At 42.6% G+C, this 20191-nt stretch overlaps 1 protein-coding gene across 2 annotated transcripts in view; it reads right to left on the bottom strand.

Annotated features, from left to right (window-relative positions):
- The window catches only part of LOC134611534 (peroxisomal membrane protein 11C-like), a 179855-nt gene that overhangs the window by 43877 nt on the left and 115787 nt on the right, over positions 1-20191 (bottom strand). The window lies entirely within an intron of this gene.

Here is a 20191-nt window from a genome sequence, read left to right as displayed (position 1 = left end):
TTGTAGAACTACAAATCTCATGATGCTTTGCATACCTTTAGAATGACAAAGCATCATGGAGGCGGTAGTTTAAAAACATCTGGGCAACTACCTTTTGGGCACCCCTAATTTGAGTGATCCAGGTCTTTTCACAGTGCATCTACATTCACCATCAATGTTACAAGTGTTTCACTCTATGGAAGACAGGAACACAGACTCGCACTTATGTCAAAGTATGAAAATAATTTAATAAATAAGAGAGCGAATAAACGCACTGAATACTAAAGGGGCAGGGGTAATTCTGTTTTCCTTATGTACACTGAACAGCCACAACATTAAAACCACCTGTCTAATATCATGTAGGTCCCCCTCGTGCTGCCAAACGAGCGCTGATTTGTCATGTCAAGGCAAAAACTCCACAAGACCTCTGAATGTGTCTTGTGTAATCTGGTACCAAGACATTAGCAGCAAATCAGATTTGTTGTCCCAGTACATCACAAGTAGTGATGTCGCGAACATAAAATTTTCAGTTCGCGAGCGGCGAACGTGAACTTCCGCAAATGTTCGCGAACCGGCGAACCACCTAACATTCCTAAATCACAATGGATATGGATTGACACCTGACATGACATATTGACACCTTGACATATGGATTGACACCTGCCCTCATCGATCCTGATACACACTGACACAGAGCAGAATAGGGACTGTTCCCCCTACATAGGGTCACTTGGCAGATATGGGTTGACACCTGTCCTCAGGGACCCTGATACACACTGACACAGAGCAGAATAGGGACTGTTCCCCCTACATAGGGTCACTTGGCAGATATGGATTGACACCTGTCCTCAGGGACCCTGATACACACTGACACAGAGTAGAATAGGGACTGTTCCCCCTACATAGAGTCACTTGGCAAATATGGATTGACAAACAAAAACAGCAAGATATGTGAACACAACCCAGTGAAAAGAAAATATAAATAAAAGCAAACCAGGACTTCCCCTATATTTTAGGTGGAGTATCCAGGTAGATCCCCGAAGACTTCCTCTTGTCTTCAATAGGTATATGCAAATAGGATAGGGGACAATCTGCTAAACACAAATAAAACAAAACAACATAGCGTATAACTGTGTGGAGACTGGCACTGTTATGTATTCACAATTGGTCACTCACAAATTTATGGAGATAAAACAGCCTTGAGTGATATATTTTTCCTTCAGTGTCCAGAGTGTTGTCCCTCCTCACAAATTCATCAATCCATAGATGTATATATCTCAAGAAAGGGAAAATATATACAAAGAATGTAGTGCACTTCCAGAGTATGAATAAAAAAGTATTTAATAACTTACATTCAAGTTTAAAACAAACAGCATGTCACCATAAAGCGTCCTACGCGTTTCGTCCTTAGCTTGGACTTCCTCAGGGACTTGGTGTCAATAAAGTGCAGTAAAATACAATAGCAGCAGATTGCTGGGAACTGCTCAAGGCAAGAGACGGAGTGGCGGATGGTTGAGAGGGGGCAAGGAGGACAGCAGTGGTTGACGTGGCTGAAGATGCTGGACCAGGAGGAGGATGGCGGCTTTGAGTTTGTGTGCTGCTTGTACTCATGTGTTGATCCCATAGGCGTTTGTGATGTGCGATCATGTGCCTACGCATAGCAGTTGTACCTAGGTGGGTGTTGGACTTCCCACGACTCAGTTTCTTTTGGCACAGATTGCAAATGGCATTGCTGTTGTCAGAGGCAGACACACACAAAAAATTCCACACTGCTGAGCTCTGCAATGATGGCATTCTGGTGGTGGACACAGCATGCGTTGATTGGCGTGCTGTCGGGCTGACCCCAGGTGCCGATGCATGCTGACTGTGCCACTAGCTCCTTGCGACGACCTCCCCCTGCTTCCAACTCGTCTCCTCCTCCTCCTCTCTGTCTCCCCATCTGAACTTTCGCCCTGTTCTTCTTCCTGCCGAGCAGGCACCCACGTGACATCCATGGACGCATCGTCATCATCAACCGCTTCACTTGTATCTGACAACTCAGCAAAGGAAGCAGCAGCGGGTACAACATCATCATCATCACACCATACGTCCATGTGTGTAATGCTGCCTGACTGAGATATATCCCTGTTATCTACATCCTCTGGCAATAATGGTTGCGCATCACTCATTTCTTCAAACGGATGTGAAATAACTCCTCTGACAGATAAAGTGAAGCGTCTGTGGTGCTAGTGTTGGTGGTGGCGGCAGGCGGGTGAGTGGTATCTTGAGAGGTGCCCGAAGCTAAGCTGGAGGTGGATGTCGCATCAAGGTTCCGAGCGGAAGCTGTAGAAGATTGGGTGTCCTGTGTTAGCCAGTCAACTATGTCCTCAGAACTTTTCAAGTTCAGGGTACGTGGCCTCTGAAAACTGGGCATTATTCTAGGGCAAAAGGGAATCACAGCACCACGACCACGACGGCCCCTGCGGGGCCTCTGCCTTTCATTTTTTTTGATTAGTGGTACTATGCGTGCAAGCTACTGTGACACCAGATATGAGTGGCACTGTGCAGTGGCAGAGGTTGGCAGAGTACACGCTGTAGGCCTGACACACACGCTTGAAGACAACTAACTGCTATTCAATCTAGAACAGTGAAAAAAGCTTTTGGGTTTTTAAATGCAATCTATTGCGACACCAGATAAGAGTGGCACTGGCAGAGGTTGGCAGAGTACATGCTGTAGGCCTGACAACCGCTTGCAGACAACTAACTGCTATTCAATCTATAACAGTGAAAAAAGTTTTGTTGGTTTTAAATGCATGCTATTGTGGCACCAAATATGAGTGGCACTGTGCAATGGCAGAGGTTGGCAGAGTACATGCTGTAGGCCTGACACCCGCTTCCAGACAACTGATATTCAATCTATAACAGTGAAAAAAGTTTTTGGGGTTTTAAATGCACGCTATTGTGACACCAGATATGAGTGGCACTGTACACTGGCAGAGGTTGGCAGAGTACAGGCTGTAGGCCTGACACACACTTATGAAGGACACTGACTGCTATTAGATTACAGTCAAAAACTGTTTTTGTTTTATTATGCACGCTCTTGTGACACCAGATATGAGTGGCACTATGCACTGGCAGAGGTTGGCAGAGTACACGCTGTAGGCCTGACACCCGCTTGCAGACAACTAACTGCTATTCAATCTATAACAGTGAAAAAAGTTTTTTGGTTTTTAAATGCAATCTATTGCGACACCCGATAAGAGTGGCACTGTGCACTGGCAGAGTACACGCTGTAGGCCTGACACACACTTATGAAGGACACTGACTCCTATTAGATTACAGTCAAATTTATTTTGTTTTTAAATGCAAGCTATTGTGACACCAGATATGAGTGGCACTGTGCACTGGCAGAGGTTGGCAGAGTACACGCTGTAGGCCTGACACACAGACGCTTGCAGACAACTAACTGCTATTCAATCTATTACAGTGAAAAAAAAATGTTTGTCTTTAAATGCAAGCTATTGTGACACCAGATATGAGTGGTGGCACTGGGCAAGTGGGCACAGTATCCACTGTGAGCCTGACACAGAAGCTGGCAGACAGGCAACTGCAATTAGATTACACAGGAAAAAAAGCAGACTGATGTTCTAGCCCTAAAAAGGGCTTTTGAGGTGCTGTCCTTACAGCAGAGATCAGATGAGTCCTTCAGGACTGTAGTGGACACTGAATACACTAGCCTAGCTATCCATTTCCCTATCAAATCAACAGCAGCTACACTTTCCCTCCTCTCACTAAGAATGCAGCTTCAGAATGAATCTAAAATGGATGCTGTCCAGTAGGTGGGAGGGTCTGCTAGGGAGGGTGTGCTGCTGATTGGCTGGAATGTGTCTGCTGACTGTGAGGCACAGGGTCAAAGTTTACTCAATGATGACGAATAGGGGGCGGATCGAACCGCGCATATGATCGCCCGCCGTGGCGAACATGAACACGCTATGTTCGCCAGGAACTATTCGCCAGCGAACCGTTCGGTACATCACTAATCACAAGGATCCAATGTTTCCCAGCAGAACATTGCCTTCCATCTCTTCCTCAGGTACACAACATACATGCACCTGGTCATCCACCTGGTCATCCACCTAATCTAAAAGTAAAAAAACAAAAAAAAAACAAGGGATTCATCAGACCTTTTCCCATTGCTACATTTTTCAGTACAGTACAGTTTTCATGCTCACGTCTCCATTTAAGATGGTTTGGACGGCGGACAGGGTTCATTTTATGCTTTCTGACCAGTCTATGGCTACACAGAACTACACATAGCAAATTGTTGTGCACTGTGTGTTCTGACACTTTTTTCAGCAATTTGTGAACTATAGTAGCTCTGAGGGACCAGACTTGCTAGCCTTTGCTCCCCACAAGCATCATTGAGCCCTGGCACTTCATTGCACCACTTTTGGTAGGTACTAACACTGCATACCAGCACCACCCCAGTAGACTGGCCATGTTTGAGATGCCCTGAATCACCTAGCCATCACTTGACCCAAATCATGCAGATCTTTTCGCTTGGCCATTTTTTCTGCTTTTAACACATGAAACTCAATAACTGACTGTTTACTTGCTGCCCAAAATATCCCAAACTCTTGACAGGTGTCATTGTAACACTGACTTCACGGTTAGTAGTTTTATTGTTGTGGCTTATCAGTGTATAGCAGCAATAAAAGAAAGAGAGAGTCCAAAACATAGGGTGAGTACACGGTGGGCATGGCTTAAATAACAGCTGCTGCAACACCTTGTGCCCAAATGATTCTGCCACTGAGACCAAGATGCGTAGTCTATGGTGTTGAATAAATGTGTTGAAAGAAGACCAAGTTGCTGCTTTGGAAAGTCACCTTTTCTGCTCAGTTGCCATCACTTTTGTAGAATGCGCTTTAAAATTTCCCTGCAATCATTTCTTTTAATCCTGTATGCCAGCTGAATAGCTTATGATATCAAGTGTATTATAGAAGTATTGAAAGCTTCTTTCCCTTTATCCCTTCATATAAATTTGATAAGGAGGTGGTCAAAAATTCTCAATTTTGAAGATTGCCTTAACCCCTTAACCCCTTAAGGACACATGACGTGTGGGACATGTCATGATTCCCTTTTATTCCAGAAGTTTGGTCCTTAAGGGGTTAAGGACTGGACTGTTTTTGCGATGTTGTACATTTGCGACCAGGCCTCTTTTTACACTTTTGTGGTGTTTGTGTTTAGCTGTAATTTTCCGCTCTCTCATTTACTGTTCCTATACAAATTTTATAACATGACAGGAGGCTTCGGATTTGCTTAAGTCTCTCTTTACTAGAACTCCACAGCAGCATAGAAAAACAACCAATCAGAAAAAAGTTAGGTACTATAAAACTCCCCTCCCCATGCATCATTTCCTCTTTCTTTGCTGCTCCGCAGACAGTACAGGTCAGAGTACCACTGCCTCCTGCTAACATTAGTGGGTGGCTTTGGGATTTTAATTATATTTTCAATGTTTCACTTACTTTTATTTGGGGACTTGTTTGTGTGTTTCACTTTATTCACCTCTGCCTATTGCTCTGGGGTTTGTGGGGAGTTTATCTTTATTTTGTTATCTCCTCATCTTCCTGGGATGTTTTTCCTTCTCTGTCCCCTTTAATTTTGCCTTCTCTGTTCCCCTGGACCTCATTCCTCCGGTCGCGGGGTGCTCTGTTATTGCTCACACCCGCCGGCCGGAGGCTTTACACGTGGCCGCCTGCCGCCGGCTTTATCCGCGGACCGCATGTCCGCAGGGGGAAGAGGTAGCATTACGCTGCCCCACCTGTGGTTTCTTCTCTTCCGGTCACGGTGTTCTGATACCGCCGATTGGAGGCTTTACACGTGGCTGTCTGCTTACCCGCGGACCGCATGCCCGCCGGAGGAGGAGGGAGCATTACGCTGCCCCTCCTGTGGTTTCTTCTCCTCCGGTCGCGGTGTTATGATACCGCCGACCGGAGGCTTTACACGTGGCCGCCCGCTTACCCGCGGACCGCATGCCTGCCGGGGGAGGAGGGAGCATTACGCTGCCCCTCCTGTGGTTTGCTTCTCCTCCGGTCGCGGTATTAGGATACCGCCGACCGGAGTCTCGGCACGTGGCTGCCCACCTTGGCCAGCTCAATCCGCGGACTGCATGTGTCCGCCGGGGGAGGGGAGGGCAATTGCAACCCGCTCGCCCCCCCGACCCCTCTCCTCACTGTCATGCCAGGTTCTCGTCTTCTCTGATTGTCAGCTCTCCTTCAATGTATATGTTACAGATTACTGTGTTTAGGTGACATGGGCTTTTTGGCATATTCTATCTGAGATTGATGTGTGTTTGTTTGGCACATATACACAGTTTGCTGTAAATTTTGCTCTGTGGGTTTTTTTGCTGACAGTGTATTTCACAGATCGCTGTATGTTTTACTGACAGCGTATGTCTAGATTTAGTTTTTCTACCATGTATATGCAGTTTGCTGTGTGTCTGACTGACGCTGTATATCACAGATTTCGTTTTACTGACAGTGTGTATGACAGATGCTTTGAGCTTTGCTGACAGTGCATTTCACAGACTGTTGTGTTTTTCTGACAGTGTATTTCAGGATTTAGTTTTTTCTGACAGTGTATGTCGCAGTTGGCTGTGCGTTTCACTGACAGTGTATTTCTAGATTTTGTTTTCCTACCCGTTTATGTCACAGTTGCTGTGTGTTTGCTGTCAGTGCGAATCACAGATCGCTGTGTGTTTTGCTGGCAGTGTATTTCTCAGATAGCTGAGAGTTTTGCAGTCAGTACATATTGCTAATTTCTGCGCGTATCACAGATTTCTGTGAGTTACAGGTGTGTATGTACTCCGTTGTACAGGCTCTGTACAAAGGTAGACAGTGCCAGTTAGCTCTCAGATTCATAAGCTTCTCAGTAGGAATCTGTTGGCGTTATATAAATGGCAATAATGATAATATATTTTTCTGGTCCAGCTATGAGGTCTCAGATGGGACTGCTCTGGTATGAATTATCTGTCCATGGCATGTATATGGATATCAGACCTGGCTCTGTCTCAAACTGGTATGGGGGACCAGTCTACGCTGATGCGATACAATTTTATCAGGTTCTCGGGGGAATTCATTAATCTGGCTATGGTTTAGCCCTTCTCCTCGAAGTGTCCGTGATTTCACAACCCTGCAGGTGGTATGATGATGGTAATCTATATACGCTAGAATTCCAAACAGATATGTGTGAGCATATGCTTACCTATTTACAGTTCAAGGACAGTATCGCTCAGTGCATCTTACATTCATGGACATGATGGTCACTGGAATACTTCCGCTTATACCCAATACAGCTGGAATACCACTATTTCCCTGCCGGGCACTTAGGGACTGCCAGTCCCGGTTCATGTTATTCACACGGCATTACGCTGTCTAAAAGGGTTGGTGTCTAGGGGTCCTACGTCACAGGATGCTCTGAGGATCTACTATTTTCAGGGGCCTCTTCCCAAACTCAGAGGTTCCCATTCTCACTCAGTACCCCTTGTAAGCACTACGGAATTGGATGGCGCTATATAATAACGTGTTCTAATAATATAACAATAATACACAACCCAGGATTGGCCTGCTATGTCTGTGCCCCATTGATTGGCCTGCTCTGTCTGTGCCCATAAGAACGGCCTGCTCTGTCTGTGCCCATAAGAACGGCCTGCTATGTCTGTGCCCATAAGACCGTCCTGCTATGTCTGTGCCCATAAGACCGGCCTGCTATGTCTGTGCCCATAAGACCGGCCTGCTATGTCTGTGCCCATAAGACCGGCCTGCTATGTCTGTGCCCATAAGACCGGCCTGCTATGTCTGTGCCCATAAGACCGGCCTGCTATATCTGTGCCCATTTAAACGGCCTGCTATGTCTGTGCCTATTAAGACCGCCTGCTATGTGCCTGTGCCCTTCTGACGGGCCTGCTCTATTGGTGCCGAACCCCTTTTAGGCAGCAGGCCTGGGGGAATATCACTGAGGAAAAGCCAGTGCCCACCAATAACATGGGAATTGGCAGGTGTCCAGACAAGCACCATTTCCATACTTTCCAAGAGGACGCCAGCGTACGGCCTTCTGAAGATGGTGGGTAGAGTGAATACCCTACACCTCATGCCTGAAGGGCAGGCTTCCTTATGAGGACCCCGGTCATACATCTCCGTGGAGATCTTCGCACAGGCAAGGATCGGTGCTCAGACACCTACGGGAGAATGCAGTGTTTTTTTTCCTTGTCTTTTACATCTACCTCCGTATATGCTTCCCGGTATCCTTAGAGGTACCGGTAGTTATTTCCTGCGTTAGGTTAGCTCCTGGCTCTGTTCAGTGGGGCTTACCTGTCCTACCTTCCGGCCTGCTATTTGCCTTCTATCTGAAATAGAATTTACGCATTTTTCCCTTATCTACGTTATTTTTCGTTTTCATGACTTCCTTTTCCTTTCGCTCGGGTCGTCGAGAGGCCTGACTTGACCTCCTCCGACCTCCCGGGTGCTCGTGGATTGCGGAGAACGTCTCCAGCTTTCCTCAGGCTACCAACGGTCATCCTGGAACCCGCGCGCACGGGATCCGGGCGGTCAGTTGGTAGTTTTCTTTTTCATTGTTGTTTTTTTCCGTAGATTGCCGTCAGCCTTATGCTGATATTAGTATTTGGTGTACCCTGCAAGTGGTCACCCTGAGTCTCTAGGGACTCTAGTTTGGACCACAGGAGGGTGCGGCCCTCCATCATCTCGATCCTAGAATACTTTATTTTCAGGAACGGAGAGTGAACCCCTCTCAGATACTGGACCGGACACTGATTTGTTATTAGAGGGCGCGGCCCTCCCTCAACCTCGGCCAGATACTGTACTGGATACAGAGGACGTGTTTGGAGGACGCATTCTCATAGAGAGAACTGGTCACGGTTGTAGACTCGACTGTTTGGTTATTAACGGGCGCGGCCCGCTCAGGCTATCAGTCGGACGCTATCACATTAATCGATCACATTAGTAGAGAGCGTGGCTCTCTCATACACTCGACACTCTACAGTGCCGACCATTTGCTCATCACACAGGCTCGTACCTGTGCAGGACATCGATGACTGCATAGAGGGGCGTCCCTCCTGTATTCAATTAGATCTGACGTCCGTGCTATTGATTTCGTTATAGAGGACTGCCTAGTCATGCAAGATATACATTTTACTGGATCCCTCTATTCTATCTCCTGTACTGGATCTACTGGATCCGGACCGCTCTAACCCACACGAGACATTCTCACAGAGGTATAACTCCCCAGACTCCCACTTATTTACACACACTCCTGGAGATGATATGGTTAACGGATGGACCTCAGGTATTACGTGAGTGCAGGCTTTGGTATATTCTGCACCATATAAAACAGAGGATTGCTTTATGTTTTTTGGATATCCACACCATTGCAGAAAACTGCGCAGACAGTTTCTCACATATTTAGGTGACAGGAGTTACGGAGACCTTCATGGAGCAAACGGGCACTGCCCTGCTCGAGTAACAAGATTAAGGAAGGCCTTTTACCCGGTCTGAAGGTAAACCGTTCGCATGGATGACATGGCAAGACCGGTAACCCCGGTTGTATTGAGTACCCCGGCCATTGCGATCTTGAGATGAGATGATAGGACTACCCCATCTCCTCAGAACGCATACCTAGTGATCAGGGTTCGGAGCTGGGGGTCCTCCGTCTATACTCTATTTATCCCTCACGGGAGCCGTTTGGTTCTGGATTTGCACTAACCTACTTTTCTACTACCGTCATGGAGACCTACAAGACTTTATGGGGGTACCTGGTGTTCCCCGACTCCTACTCAGACACCTTTCACTCTTAGACGAGGACATATCTGGATAGAAATCTGCACTCCGGTTTGGCACTGCCCATCACTTTGATTATTCCTGGGATTCGCTACTCCCAGAATAGTCGACCACCGTTCCTAAACACAAGTCAGTTCGGATCCCTGAATGGACGTCCTTTTGGAGTCTTTCAGCTACCACGTCCGAGGATTACACAGTTCACTTGGAATATTGGAATCACTTAGGATACGGCTAGTTTGACCACACTCTTGCCTGCATTATAATTTATTCTCGGAGGAGACATCTCACCGAGTAGGCCAGGAGTGAATGACAGATCCTACTCGGTTCTATTGCGATTGGGTGGTGGACTTTAAAAGACGCTTTACTTGAGATTGAAGATCTGCCGGCAAGGCCACATTGCCAGGTGACCATGGCACGATCGGTAGAGCTACATAGTTACATAGTTACATAGTTAGATAGCTGAAAAGAGACCTGCGTCCATCAAGTTCAGCCTTCCCCACACCCGCTTTTTGCTGTTGATCCAAAAGAAAAAAAAAAAGTTGGGTCAGTGTTCTGAAAGTGGAACACTCCCGTTGGAGACTGATGGAATTCGCCCCTCTTTTCTTTTTGTAACACGGTTTTAAGTCATACCTTATGTGTTTAAAAGTGTATTACACATTCATTAAGTATTTGCCCGTTACATGGTCGAACTATATTGGAAGAATGCCATTTTTGGCCGCAAATGCTACAGGTTCGTCATGTTTAAAGCATATTACACTAGAACTTTATTTGTATTAAATCACAGAGGATATATAAGAGAGGCCAGAAAACAGAAGAAACCGTTCGAGCATTCACGCTTTGAACCCAGATCGGTATTTATTTTATTTTTTTATTTTTTTTAAACTAACATACGCCTCTATCCATTTATCCATCCTTAATGACCACTTGGATGCATCTGCTCATAGCCAAATATCAAATGATGTGTCTCCATTTGTAAAGCATGCAGACATCAGTCAAGACAATTGTTTATTGTTAAAAGAAAACGTAATGAGGAAAATGTGTAATTCACGTTACCTTATACATCAAGAGTTGAGACATGGTGGCAGTGTTTTATCGCGGTCCTAAGCCCGCAAATGACCTTCGAAATTTATAACTGCAAGGAAATGGCTACCGTGTTTCTCCGAAAATAAGACCGGGTCTTATATTAATTTTAGTCACAAAAAACACACTAGGGCTTATTTTCAGGGTAGGGCTTATTTTTTTACGGTACCGGTATGTACATTGAACCCCCCCTTTAATTAATCCACCACCCCTTTAATTAATCCACCCCCCCTTTAATTAATCCACCCCCCCTTTAATTAATCCACCCCCCTTTAATTAATTCACCCCTCCTTTAATTAATTCACCCCTCCTTTAATTAATTCACCCCCCTTTAATTAATTCACCCTCCCTTTAATTAATTCACCCTCCCTTTAATTAATTCACCCCCCCTTTAATTAATTCACCCCCCCTTTAATTAATTCACCCCCCTTTAATTAATTCACCCCCTCTTTAATTAATTCACCCTCCCTTTAATTAATTCACCCTCCCTTTAATTAATTCACCCTCCCTTTAATTAATTCACCCCCTCCCTTTAATTAATTCACCCTCCCTTTAATTAATTCACCCTCCCTTTAATTAATTCACCCTCCCTTTAATTAATTCACCCTCCCTTTAATTAATTCACCCCCCCTTTAATTAATTCACCCTCCCTTTAATTAATTCACCCTCCCTTTAATTAATTCACCCTCCCTTTAATTAATTCACCCTCCCTTTAATTAATTCACCCCCCCTTTAATTAATTCACCCTCCCTTTAATTAATTCACCCTCCCTTTAATTAATTCACCCTCCCTTTAATTAATTCACCCCCCCCTTTAATTAATTCACCCCCCCTTTAATTAATTAAGTCCCAGACATAAAATGCCGGTATCCACTCACCGTTCAAAGAGTCCGACCACTGGGTGCCTCCGCTGGATCCTTCCGCTGAAGATCCGTGAAGGCAGAATGATGGCGCTGCGCACGTCGTCATCACGCTGCGCACGTAGTCATCACGCTGCGCGATGCCGCGGCCCGCAACGCTCCTCCCCCTCCTCCTCATAGAAGAAAGAAGTCCCGCCGAGCCGCAAAGGTAAAATGCCGAGGTCTTATTTTCGGGGTAGGGCTTATATTGCAGCCCACCCCGAAAATTCGGCTAGGGCTTATTTTCAGGGTAGGTCTTATTTTCGGGGAAACACGGTAATAGGTCAGTTTGCCAGCTCAATGGACTTGCTGATAGGTAACAGGTCGCGATCCCATGTACATTGGATCTACCAGCGGAAGATGTTTTTCCATTTTTTGGGATACTTCATCAACTGGCATCTCCATTGGTCGCTGCATTGTCATCTATCGCAGTTGGAAAGTCCATTTGGGATTGCTCGGGTAACCCCGAGAATAGGTACCAGCGAAACAAACAGCGTTGGATTTGTTGACTGAGCGTTAAAACAGCAAATACGAAGCCTCCTGTCATGTTATAAAATTGTAGATTATGCTAGCTTTAGTGTACCTATAATCTTAATTTTATTAATGACAGGAGGCGAGTATTTCCCACCCATTCTTATCCCTCCCTTGTTTTATGTTATAGTTTGGTTTAATCAGGTACTTATGCAACTCTGCTTGTTGTCTCTGCTACCTGTCGCCTGCTCTTATGTCTATTTTTTCATAAGTAGGGTTGGGATATCTACATTTTGAGGTAATTTTGATTGCTACATTGGGTGTGCACATGCTTATTCAGAGTACTTTTCATTGGATAATCAACATGTTCGATTCTGTTTTTTCTCTCGTTTCAGTTTACAGTCCATCAACGCTATCTGGTTTGACAGCTCTTCTCGGAAGGTGGACATCGTCGTATTCATTGTATCTAGGACTTCGTTTCTTCCCCATTATGTTTTCTGCCTCTTGTTCTGTTTTGTCGCAGCTTGAAAGAGGAAATGATGCATGGGGAGGGGAGTTTTATAGTACCTAACTTTTTTCTGATTGGTTGTTTTTCTATGCTGCTGTGGAGTTCTAGTAAAGAGAGACTTAAGCAAATACTCGCCTCCTGTCATTAATAAAATTAAGATTATAGGTACACTAAAGCTAGCATAATCTACAATTATATATTGGGTTTTTTTTTCAGGACAAAAAAGGCTTTCTTTACATACCATTATTTATATAATCTCATGTAATTTAATTTAAAAAAAACAAACAAATATGATGAAAAATTAAAAAAAAATACATTTTTTTTTACTTGAAAAATCTTTTACTCACCTACAAAAGCGAATAAAAAAAAATGCTAAATAGATTAAAAATATTGTCCTGAGTTTTAAAATACCCAGTGTTTACATGCTTTTTTGCAAGTTATAGGGTTATAGGTACAAGTAGGATATTGCGATTTCAAAACATATATTCTTTCAAATTTATCAATAGTGACATTGTAACACTATTATCTGCCAAAAGTCTCTGAATAACACCCCACATGTACATATTTATTTTTTAAAGTAGACAAACCAGGGTATTCAATATAGGGTATGTCCAGTCTTTTTTAGTAGCCACCTAGTCGCAAACACTGGCCAAAGTTAGCGTTCATATTTGTTTTCTGTGTGAAAATACAAAAAAACTAAATTGAACGCTAATTTTGGCCAGTGTTTGTGACTAAGTGGCTACTAAAAAAGACTGGACATACCCCATTTGCAATACCTTTTGTTGTCTTCTTTTGCAAATGGTATGCCATCATGGGGGTAATTCTCATTCCTGGGCTACCATACACTCTCAAAGGCAACATAACCAACCTGGCCATTTTCAATGTAAAAATATTTGACCCATATATTTGACCCTGTAACTTTCAAAAACGCTATAAAATCTGTACATGGGGGTACTGTTATACTCGGGAGACTTTCTTGAACACAAATATTAGTGTTTCAAAACAGGAAAACATATCACAACAATTATATCATCAGTAAAAGTGCTGTTTGTGTGTGAAAAATGAGAAACAAAGTCACTTTCACTGACAATATCATCGCTGTGATAGGTTTTTCTGTTTTGAATCACTAATATTTGTGTTCAGTGAAGTCTCCCGAGTAAAACGGTACCCCCCATGTACAGGTTTTAGGGTGTCATAGAAAGTTACAGGGTAAAATACAGTACTAGCAAATTAAATTCTCTGGAATTTCGGCCTGGGTTGGCAGGCAGGTCCCTCAAATTGCAATTAATAAAATTACTTAATTATGTAAAAATATTACATAAATATGCATGTAGAATTTAAATATATATGCATATTTATATATTTGAAGTCTACGTGTATATTTATATAATTATTTATGTAATTTTGTATATGGACATATGAATATTTCGTATTATATTTATTTATATATATATATAGATATATATACAATTTCATTCTAAGTGTATTTTGATATAAATATATATATTTTAATATCAAAATACAGTTAGAATAAAATTGCATATAGATGTAATTTTTTTTAATTTGTATTATTTTTAATTTATTTAATTTACTTATTATTTGTATTTTATAATAATATATATATATACAATATATATATATATATAGTTATTATATATATATATATGTGTAATTTAATTATAAGTGTATTTTTATATTAATATATGTACATATTAATATAAAAATACACTTAGCATGACATTATATATATGATATATAGACGTATATTATATAGGTATAACATGTCTATATATCATATATATATATATATATACACATATATAATTATTATTTTTTTTATTAACTTTAACTTTGTTTTTTGTTTTTATTTTACACTAGCAGGGAGACTGACTGTCAGCACAGACAGTCCCCCTGCAGGCAGACACATGGACACCTATTGTGACCATGTGGTCGCCCTGTTGGGTGATCACATGGCCACAGGGGTCCTAATCCGCCATGGGGAGACTGTCTGGGCTGCAGGCAGTCTCCCCACAACGGGAGCACTGCCGATTGCCGCGGGGAAACGAGGGCGATCAGGTAAGTACATCTGACCGTTAGGACGGTTCAGGGCCGTCATCGGTCGGCAACGCAAAAATGCCGATGACTGTCCTGAACCGTCCTCGGTCGTTAAGGGGTTAAGTTAATTTCTAGAACTCTTTTTACATCTAGACAGAGTAATCGCTCTTCCTTAGATGATGGGATTAATGATGCCCTTCTCTTTACACAGTGCTTTTAGAATGGAAAGAAGGTTTAAGATCTAACACCACCTCAGGATAAAATGGCCTAAACTCTCAGACACTTGCACCTTTAGTGTACATGTGCTTCTGAAGACATCCTAGAGAAACTCTAATATTACTGGAATAGACTTATTTTTGCCATTGAAGTGTTTTAGTTTACAACATTTGAGAAGTATCCTCCATATAATCCAATATATTCTTAGGATAGAGACTTTCTGGTAGATAAAATAAGCATGTCTAAGATATCTATATCTCGGATTTCTTCATTCTTTAGAATTAACCTTGCAATAGACATGCCGTGAGTCTGAATGTTCTCTGTGTTTCTTTTGAAACATTCTTCTTCTTCACCAAGATAATCCTCCTAGTCCTTAGAATTTTCCACTGTCTCCTCTTGCCACCTGCAGTAGTTCTGAAAACCAATTGCAGTTTGGCCAACATGCAATGGCTATTGTTGAGGACTGATATGTGCAAATCAATTCTAATGATCTTGGTATTATTGCCAAAAGTAGAAATATGTACTTATACAGGATTTCTATTCTAAAGTTTCCGGGTTTGAAGTGCCATGGAATTGTGCCTGGCACCTGGGTATTTGTCAGCTGTTCACCTAAAAGAGGGAGTAAGCTGAGGGAGAGTGGAAGCGGATAGGCTGTCAGCTGAAAGTGAGTGGAGGCGGGCGGCTGAGGCGGAGTGGAGAGCGGGCAGGCGGCTGTAGAAATGGAGGTGGTAAAGGAGCTGTGCTCTTCTTACTCTGCTCACTCGCGTGCCCTGTAGTTATGCCAGGAGCTGGAATATGAGATCTCTCCGGCCCGGTATCGCTAAGCTGTGCGCGACGACGCAGAGCAAGAAGATGACAGCAGCTGATCCATGCTAGCTCTTCCAAAGGGAGGGAGGCTTAAACTGAATTTAAACTGAATGGAAACAATTTGTGAGTGTTTGAGAGAATGTGTGTGTATCAGTGAGTCTTCCAGTGTATGTATGTGCGTCTGTCTGTAATTGTATGTGTGTAACAAAACCCCTCTGTGATTGCAGTAGTTATGGTGGTTTTTACCTTCCCTACAGTGATTATGGTGTGGTTCTCCTTTCTGATATTTTATTGCAACAAAGGACATGTCCCTGGACTTCGTTTTCCCCTTGTCATTGCTTGGATTTTATTTAAGGCACTGGTTCTGCCCCTTTACATTATATTGGAACAGTTCTACACTTTTGAAGTGGCACTTCAGATACAGCCGAAGTAGTCAAAGTGGCCGCCATTCGACATACAAACACGTGGCCATTTAAATTCAGTCAAACGCGTTCAGCTGTGTTTGTTGGTCGAATTCATAGAACTAAAATCGGACACGCGACAGCACGAACACCGCTGAACTTTACCTTCCCCAGAACTTCGACGGCGTTCGACAATACGAACGACACTTTAAACTTGGTGTGATAAGGTGAATGGGGTGGTCTGTGAGGGAGTCTATATCTCGACAGAATTGTTCAGAGAGGCATATGATTTTTAACCCCAGGGGGAGAGTATGATTCTGTGTATATAACCAGAATGATTGTTTAGTTATGGGCCCCTGGGGTGGAGCATTTGGAGAGAAGGGTGGGCCAATGCTCCACTCCGCAGTTTAGCGGTTTTCTTGGAAGACATAGATCCAGGCCAGGGTTTTTGGACTGTCTCCAACCTACTGCTCAGCTGCAGGTAATCTGCTGCAGCAGTGGGAATAAACCCCTCCCTGCTAGGCAGGTAAGGGGAGAATGTTTTGTTTCTCTCAAAGGCTGGGAGCAGCAGGCTGGCTAAATACTGGAGTGCTGAGAGTGGACAAAGACTCTAGGTTGGTGAAACCAATATTGTTTTGTTTAGTGTAACCCCTGAGAGATAGGGAACCTGATATTAGTTAGTGCTCAGACGAGCTAGGTTTTTGTTTAAAGGGATTTATGTTTTCATTTACTGCTGTCTCCTGTGTGGATTTACAATAAAGTTGCCTGGATTATATAAAAACCAAAGGACTGTGCCTGTTGTTTACCCTAGAGGACCGTGCTATCTACAAACAAGGATCACATTGGTTAATTGCACGAACGGCCCCGTTCGTGTATTCAAACGGAACTTAGTATTGAAAATAGACCTGCCGCACAGCCTGAATCTGTGGAACTACTTTGGGCATGAAAGCCATGCTTGCGGTCGGTCAAAAGAGACTTCCATAAAACTTTTAAACCCCTGCTCTGATCTGGGTGATTTTTGGATATGTTGTTCGCCCAGAGCAGAGCTATCCAGGGATGTATAATTTGGGGATATGTTTGAGTTTTGGGGTGTTTCTGAACTTTGGTTAAAATTGATATTTTCTGCCTGTGGATAATTAACTTATTCCATTAGCTAGCTTAATTATATCACAGGCAGAGGGGAGGGATTGCTGACTGTATGTGGGAGTGTTACTGTGATAATTATTGTTCCTATTGGTTTGTGTTCCTTTTGTCCCTGTGTTCCATCAGGTCCACGGGGTGTGCCTCTGGCCTGAAAATGTGTATAAAAGAATTGCCTCTGTGCTCAATAAACCAGACCTTCTTACCCTAAACTCGCAGCCTCGTCTTGTAGGGAACTGCTATATCACTGCTAGCTCTTGTAAGAGCTCTCTTCAGCTATACAGCTATACTAGCTCCTCAGGATATCGGGTTGGAACTCTGCAGCGCTCTCCATCTATGGAAATAAGGATGCCCAGACGGTAGATACCCTCACTCTATAGGGGTAACCGTCACAATGTGTCTGCTACTGAGTGTGTGTCTATCATGGGCATAGTGTTTTAACCACCCTTTTTACCACGCCATGCTGTCTTTTTCTGAGGCTGGCCCCACCTCCATGACAGAGAATCAAGCTTGCTTGAAGGCTATTGTGCATGATCGTCAAAACACTGTACCAATCAGCATCTCCTAATAGAGATGCATTGAATCAATGCATCTCTATGGGGAACGTTTAGTGCCTCCGTGAACAGCATTGAGACGCTGAATGTAGGTGCTGCACACTACAGCACGGATATCGGATGGACTTTAGTGGCTGTTGGGAGTGTTACTTTATAAAATGTAAATCTGAGGGACAACCTGAAATATAATTAGAACGTGTATAATTGGAACCTTTTCAAACACTCCTTTTTGAAGGAGCTCTATAGCTCTTGAGAAATGGCTTGTTTTTCCAGCTGGGTGACATAAGTGGAAGAGAGAAAGTTAGAAGTAGCTTTGTTTAAAAAAATAAAAAAAACGTATTTTATACATACATAAAAAGGCGGAGCTCAATGCAGCAAATATTCTGAAAAATAAAACAATGCAGCAAAATAGTGTAACACAGTATATGAAAATTTCAATATAAGAATGTAGTAATATCACTCACAAGCCTAGAGTCATACCATCATATGACTCAGGTAGTATACGCCTCTGGACCATTCAAGGTTGTCCAAACCCCTTCTGTATAAGGTGCTTTCTTTAAAGTGCTGTGATTTCTCCTTCCAAGTGCTTTGGGTTCTTCCTTTCCCTTTTTGGCCGGTTTCAAATAATAGATACACCAGGTCCAGGGTAGTGAATCCAATAAAGTGCTTTATTCATTTAAAAAATCAAAAAGTATAAAATAAATATATCTGTGCCAGATGTGTACCTGGATAGACTAAATAGTCAATGTAAATTGTCCAAAACGCGTTTCGCCTTGTTAAAAGGCTTCCTCAGTTGGCTGTTCTGTCTCTTCCTCTCTCCTTCTGTTTTTAAATCGCCCGCTTCAAATTGTTGGTCCTTGTGCTTCCGTTTCCGGTTTTTCGTTACGTGGAACGCACGTGCGTTCCACTGTGCGTCCTCACTTCTTTAGCCATTATTTCGGTGGAATGCCACCTGCGTCGTGTTTCCGCTTCCGGTTTTGCGGTCTGTGGAACGCACGTGCGTTCCAGCTTGCGTTACCACGATCTTATTAGTCATAATCACTAGGCAGAAATACATACATATGCAATACATATAGATAGTGCAATCCTTCACATCAGAACTGGACCTTATTGTTTTAATGTATTCAATTCCAGAGTTACTCTTATAATACTGCTGTATTTCTATATTGATATATCTTTCAAGAGTAACTTCATTAATATTTATATGGATTTCTAATGTTTTGGTTGTATTTACCTCCATGTATGTTAGGTATTATAATCATGAATATGTTTATAAAAAGAGACTGTTTAAAATGAACTTGTAAATAAAAGGCAGTGCTGATATGATCTAGAAAACATACTGATAAAATGAAGTAATAATTCAAAGCCAATTTTTAAAATAATTAATTAAGATGTACCACATTAATTCATAAAGTGACATAGTTCAAAATCATTATTTAGCCCATGTGGAGTCATAGTGTTAAAATTGTAAATAAATGTCATCTCTTCCCTTCCAATTTTTTTAATATAGTCGCCACCTCTCCAGTCCTTCTTCACTGTTTTGATTGCCATAAAAATTAGTCCTTCAGGGTTAAGGTTGTGGACTTTTTTTAAAATGGTTTGAGACGCTATGCGTCTCTATTCCCTTTCTTATGTTTCTTATATGTTCTGCCACTCTTGTATTTAGGTTTCGGATTGTTCGGCCTACATATAAAAGGTTGCATGGGCATTTTAAAACGTATATTACTCCCTTTGAATGGCAGGTTAAATGGTCTTTTATTTGAAACTTTTGATTTATGATGGGTTCCACATCTATTATATGACGTTTTTTGCTTTTGGTATTTCTGCATGCCAGGCACTGCCCACATCCATAAAAACCATTACTCATATTAAAAAAGGTTTTATTGGATGGTGTTATGTCTTTGTTACAACTTTGCACCAGCGTGTTTTTTTAATTCTTCGCCCCTCTATATATTATTTTAGGTTTGTCTGGTAGAATGTTTTTAAGGACAGGATCATCTTTCAAAATGTGCCAGTATCTATTTAAAATCTTATTTATTTTCCTATTGTTTCCATTAAAGCTGCATATAAATGGAGTGTTATGGCCACCCCATTTCGGGTTCTTCTTTCTATCTTTATAAATTAAAGTGCTTTCTCGTGGGATCCTAAGGACCTCTTCTAAAGCTACTTGAAGTTTTGTTTCCTCATACCCCTTTTGTAAAAATTGGTTCTTAATTTTGTTCGCTTGTGTTATATAATCATGGTCTTCTGTG

The sequence above is a fragment of the Pelobates fuscus genome, chromosome 5, assembly GCF_036172605.1.
Source record: "Pelobates fuscus isolate aPelFus1 chromosome 5, aPelFus1.pri, whole genome shotgun sequence".
Taxonomy (NCBI): domain Eukaryota; kingdom Metazoa; phylum Chordata; class Amphibia; order Anura; family Pelobatidae; genus Pelobates; species Pelobates fuscus.
The sequence above is the reverse complement of the archived record's forward strand: the minus strand, read 5'-3'. Positions and strand labels throughout refer to the sequence as shown.